The sequence below is a fragment of the Erinaceus europaeus genome, chromosome 2 (assembly GCF_950295315.1).
Source record: "Erinaceus europaeus chromosome 2, mEriEur2.1, whole genome shotgun sequence".
NCBI classification, from domain to species: domain Eukaryota; kingdom Metazoa; phylum Chordata; class Mammalia; order Eulipotyphla; family Erinaceidae; genus Erinaceus; species Erinaceus europaeus.
Window position 1 is genome coordinate 35,172,470 of NC_080163.1, and position 6,000 is coordinate 35,178,469.

A 6,000-nucleotide genomic window follows, 5' to 3' on the forward strand; every position below is an offset into this window, starting at 1 on the left:
GCAGGTCTGCAGGTCTGCAGGTCAGTGTCTGTCTGTCTGTCTGTCTCTCTCTCTCTCTTTTCTACCACCCCCTCCCCTCTCAATAGCTCTGTCTCTATTTTTAAAAAATGTCCTAAATTTCATGAGGGTATCTCACATTACTTGCTATTAGAACCAGGATCTCCTGCAAGATGGCTGAGGATGTCAGGCTTGTGATGATCTACATGAAAAAACGTAAGTTTTAGGTGTCACTCTTTAGCAAAAGATACCAATCTCAGTCTTAGGAGAGACTCCAATGTCCTTCTTCAACACCATAAAACTATCAGATTAGAATACAGATAACAGGATAGTGTCTATCCTGAGGCAGGAAGTACCAGGTCCACACCCACGCTTCAAGGATTCATGGGGACACCCTTCAGTACACAGCACAGTGCCGGGCTTCCCTCTCCTCTCCTCTCCTCTCCTCTCCTCTCCTCTCCTCTTCTCTCCTCTTGTCTCTCCTCTCTCTTTCTCTCCCCCCCTTCTCTCAAGACTTGTGGACAAATCCATGGCATCTATCCCTCAAATGTCTCCCAGGGTCACATTGCTTCCACTAGAGAACCCAGGTCTGTTCCCACTCACACAGTGGGTTACCCTCCAGCCTCCACCTGACCATTCTGGCTCACAGCCACCTCCTCCGGGAAGCCCTCTAGCCTCAGACCTCCTGTCCTCTGCCATGTATCCATAGCCCACTGCTCCCTTCCAGCACAGCACTCACCACACTGTTCTGGGCCTGGTCTTCCCCACTGTCCAATTTCAAACACCCAGAAGAGTCCGCTTGTTGAAATGAGAGCTAGTGACCACAGGATTCTGCAGCACCTAAGGAGAAACAAGGCAGGTTCTAAAGCATGTCCGGAGGGAAGCAAACTTTCTCATCAACAGCCCCTCTCCAAGGGTACCAAACTGGACGCTGCAGGCACCCTGGCCACCTTTGGGAGCTAAGATGAGCCTCAGGGAACAGCGGGCCACCGCCCTCCACAACCCTCGGGGCCTGGCCCAGCCCCTTCCCGGGGGAGCCTGACCCGGTGGGGCGGCCAAGCTCCCAGCCCCGCGCGGACGCCGCCCGGGACCGGCAGGAAGGGCGCCGCTGACCTCACCCCCCAGCCCCCGGGCAGGGAGGGACGCGGCTGCGGGCGCCCGGGGGCTGCGGCCCCGATTGCGCTGCGGGCGGTGCGGCCCCCCAGCCTGCCCCGCGACGGCGGCACTTACAGCCCGAGGGCCCCCCGCACCCCGGCCCGCCGCGCAGCCTGCGGGGCGCTCACCTGGACGCGCGCTCGCGGTTCCCGGCGTTTCCAGAAGCTCCCGGCGGCGCAGGGCCAGCGCGGCGCCTCCTCCCCTCGGGGCTCCGCCTCCGCTGCCGCGCTCCGCCCGCTTGAGCCGATGCCACGTCCCCACCTCCCGCCCCTGGGTCGGCCGAGGCGCCTACCCTGCGACCCAGCGGTCCGGGTTGGGGGTCCACACCGCCAGCGACCACCTTAGAGAGGCTCCGGCAGCCCTACCGCGGGGAGTTGGGGGCGACAGCGGTCCCCGAGGCGGGGGGGGGGGGCAGGTGGAGCGGGGCTGTCGCGCCCTTCATGCCGCCGTGCGCTCCCCGCACGTCCGCCGCCGCCTCCCCTGTGCCCGGCCCACCTGGGCCACCCGCCTGCCCTCCGGAGGGGGGTTGCTGGGTCCGCCTGCTGTTACCGCCCCCTCCTCACTTACCACTATCAGGCTATAGGAGACTGGGGTCACCCGAGGCCACAGGGGTATCAATGGAGAGGACAGGACATGATAGCGGAGAAGACTAGGAAATAGGGTCCCCACCCCTGGGTGGAGGCGGGGCGCTGAGACAGACTCTTTAAGGAATTCAAACATACCTCCTGGTGATGTGTGTGAGTGGTGGGGTGATGAGAAGGGAGACAAGGGAGTCAATGAAATCAGAGAAAGGGGTGGGACACCTCCCACCTTCCCGTTCCCCTCCTCCTCCTCCTTTCTATCTCTCTCTTTCTCTCATATCATTTTATTGATGGTGGGGGGGTTAATGGTTTACTATACAGTTGTTGACACATGGGTAAAATCTCTCATCTCACCGTGATAGGTGTCTGCAAAATACTCTCCTTTTTTCTTTAAATATTTTTATTTATTTTAGATAGAGACAGAGAAATTGAGAGAGAAGAGGGAGACAGATACCTGCAGCATTGCTTCGCCATTTGTGAAGCCCCTGCAGGTGGGAAAATACCAACTGGGGGCTTGAACCTGGGTCCTTGCTCATGATAATGTCTTCGCTCTACCAGGTGTGCCATTGCCTAGCCCCTTGCAAAACACTCGCACCCCTAGTTTAGGTTCCTTTCCACCATCATACACCAGGGCCCCCCCACCCCCATACGCTCCGTGCCCTCTCTCCCCAGAGCCCTTTGCACAAGACATAAAACCAAATCCAAGTTTGTATGTTTCTCTTTCTGTTCTTGTTCTTAAGTGTCCAAACCCTTCTGTACAACCCTGACCCCAAACCAGCAGATACTTCATTAATCCTGTGCAGTCTGAGAGGGAATGGAGGCAAGCCTGCCATAAACCTCAGCTTGAGCTGAAGAAGGCCCTGGCAGTGAAACAGGTTCCCACGCTTGTTCTGTGAACTTTCCTGGTCATAAATGAGGGGAAACCCGGTCTGAAAATCTCATCAGGGAGTTAGCTCAAAGTAGAAGATGCCCAGCCTCTGCCTGGGCCATGTGTGTGGATATTCCCTGTGGCATGCTGTCCTGGCTGGCAGCCCAGACCTTGGAAAGTCACAAACACACATGCAGAAATACAGATAATACACATAAAATCAGTAAGTCGCTGTGTGCCTGAACTAACCAAATTTCCACTAAAATTAAACAAACCTTCCTGCGTCTGCTACATTCTGTTGTAACACAGAAGAGTCCCTCTGTCTGTCAAAACCCTCCCCCTTCTCAACTTCTCCCCCTTCTCAGGAGCTTGCCTTGTGGATCATACCTTCTCTCTCCTGAATTTTCATTCTCACTCCTCCACACACACCCCCTCCCAGCTGAGTGCTGCTCTTGATCTCAAACCTTTACTATGTGAACACCCTCCTTAAGGGGACCTGGTGGTGGTGCACCCAGCTAAGTGCACACATTATCATGCACAGGACCGAGGTTCAAGCCCCAATCCCCATATGTAGGAGGGAAGCTTTATGAGTTGTGAAGCAAGTACTGCAGGTGTCTCTCTGTCTCTCTTCTTCTCTACCCCCCTCAATTTCTCTCTGTGATATCAAATAAAGGAAAGAAGGAGGAGGATCGACCGGGGGAGGAGAAGGAGAAAAAGCCACTAGGAACAGTGGATTTATGCAGGCACCAAGCCCAGCAATAACCCTGGTGAAAATTGAAAACAAAAAACAAAAACAAACAAACAAAAAAAAACACTTCTTTGGACCCCAGCAGCTGCAGTGTTTCCTTCCTCAACCACAACAGAATTCCTTGGAAAAGCTGTCTGTCTCCTGTCCTCACCTCCCTACCACCCCCTAGGTCCCTGAAGTAATTCTTTTCTCCTCACTCCCCTCCACCTCATCAGGTCTCAGTAAATGCTCGATACCCTCCACATCTCGAAATCCAGCAGCTACTCTTCAGTCTCCATCTACAGTCCCCAGAAGCGGCTTATGCTCCCACAGCATTTGACCATTGCCTCTCTGGGATTCTCATTTCCCTTGGTTTTCACCATTCTCCTAATCATATGTGCCCAGGCTTCTCTACCTCCCCTGCCTACCCTTGCCACATACTCTTCTCCCTCCCCATTAGTCAAGTTTGGGGGCTCCTCCTTTAGGTCCTCTTACTTTCTTCTTCTCTTTCTACAGTCCCTTCCTATACACAAATGACACACACATTTCTCTCCCCCTTGCCCTGAGCTTCAGACTCATACAAGTTGCCTATTGAGTCTGCATCATTATTATTGGATAGAGACAGACAGAAATTGAGAGGGAGGGGAGATCTAAGTCTCCATCTTTACCTGAGTGTTCACAGGCACCTCAATCACATGCCTAAGTCTGAACGCATTCTCTCACCTCTTCCTCCACCTCATACCTCCAATGGGATGCATTGGATCGACCTTCTCGTGGTGCATCCCGTGAGTACCCATTCATTGGGGAAACTGACGATCCTTCCTAGCTGACTCAATCCACATGGATCCCAGTCACTTTCAAAGCCAGCAACAAGCAGCTCCTGACAGCTTTCAACCTGACGCTGTTGACTGGCTACGGAAGAAGGGCAAACGCTAGAAGAAGAAGATACCTCCAATATCCTGGCTTCACTACAGGAGCCATTTTTTTTTTTATCGCCTAACCAGAAGACAGGGGTTACATCCAGTCCTTCCTTCTGTCTTGTCTTATCTATCTCTATCCTGCTATGGTTCTGTTCTCCCTCCTAGCTCTCTCACTCTTTAACCCATCTTATTTCTATTTCTGTGCATCCTCTTTCATTTGAATGACTACAATCATTTCCTGGCCCACTACCTCCTCCATTTTTGTTCCTAATCCTCTCTCCACACAGTAGCTTCAGTGGTCTTTGCAAAAGGCATATCTGAATCTATCACTCCTATGCTAGAAAAGTGCGTTGTTCTTGGGGAATAAATCCTAAAGTGGTCTGTCAAGGACAACGTGGGTTGCCCATGATCACTTCTCTAGCCTCACTGATCTTCCTTCAGTCTTTCTAACTCATCAGTCTCCCTGACCACTCCACACCTAGGCCTTTGTATGTGCTGTCTTTCTGGCCAGAAAAGTTTTCTTTCTCCCCAGTTAAACCTTCCAGATCACACAGAGGGATTTTCTTCACGTCCCTGCATAGGCCAAACAATACACAACAACTCTGCATTCCCTGCATGCCTCATAACACTTGCCGCAGTTGATATAGTTGAGTGAGTGAGTGGTTGACTAATGTCTGCCCTGTCATTGAAACGGGAGCTGCAAGAGAATGTAAACAACATGTATTTCTGTCCATCATCATATCTTTGGTCTCCACCACAGGACCAGATTCAATAAATATTCACTAACTACTTAAGAGAACTGTCTCACCATGTAGTACACATCATAGCTAAAGGCATGATTCAGACCTTTATAGGGCCACGGAATCCTGGAACCTTTGAACCCACATTTTTACTCAGTTCTCCTCTTAAGAATCTGAAGCCCTGAGAGAGGGCAGAACTAGCTGAGGGTTAAGTCTCCTTGGTCTACACTGTTCCCTGCCTGGCAGGAGGCAGCCACTCATTCATTAATTCATTCGTGTATATATTCTTTTGTTGTTGTTCTTAAAATATAATTTATTGAAAATGTTAAAAAATACTTTAGTTCATTAATTATGAAATTATAGAGGCACTAAAGATTATGATCCTGTTTTTCACCTGTCAAATCAAGTGCTACTTACCTATCATCTTTTTTTTTTTAGTGACTTAATAATGATTGACAAGATTGTAGTATAAGAGGGGTACAATTTCACACAGTTCCCACCACCAGAGTTCCATATCCCCTCCCCTAAATTGGAAGTTTCCCTATTCTTTATCCCTCTGGGAGTATGGACCAAAGAACGTTATGGGGTGCAGAAGGTGGAAGGTCTGGTTGCTGTAATTGCTTCTCCACTGGACATCAGCATTGACAAGTTTATCCATATTCATAGCCTGTTTCTATCTTTCCCTGGTAGGGTAGGGTTCTGGGGAGGTAGGGTTTCAGGACACATTGGTGAGGTCATCTTCCCAAGGAAGTCATGTTAGCATCATGGTAGCATAGGCAATTTGATGGCAAAATATTGGAGCTGGAGGGTTGACATCACAAACCTAGCATTTCTGGAGGACACATTCTGAAGTGAAACTTGTCGAGGTGGCACTGGTTGCATTGATTGGGTTGAGATCATCATATGCAGTATCAAATAGTTTGCATTGAGAGAAGCATGAAGGAAAATGAGCAAAGCTCCAGAGGTTTCAGAACTGGAAGAAATATGGGTTTATACGTAATGAGGAAGCCTA

At 50.7% G+C, this 6,000-nt stretch overlaps 1 protein-coding gene across 6 annotated transcripts in view; it reads right to left on the reverse strand.

Annotated features, from left to right (window-relative positions):
- Nucleotides 1-1,524, reverse strand: part of P4HA2 (prolyl 4-hydroxylase subunit alpha 2) — a 42,448-nt gene extending 40,924 nt beyond the window's left edge. For 2 of the 6 annotated variants that reach the window (XM_060177751.1, XM_060177763.1), the window contains exons 1-2: nt 1,281-1,518; nt 737-837 (exon numbers count right to left, since the gene is read on the reverse strand). The gene's annotated coding sequence lies outside the window, so the exon portion shown is untranslated. Of the gene's footprint in view, nt 1-736; nt 838-947; nt 985-1,280 lie in introns of those variants that run through there. The other 4 variants (XM_060177772.1, XM_060177777.1, XM_060177758.1 and 1 more) reach the window with 4 other exon arrangements.
- Nucleotides 1,525-6,000: the final 4,476 nt, after the last annotated feature.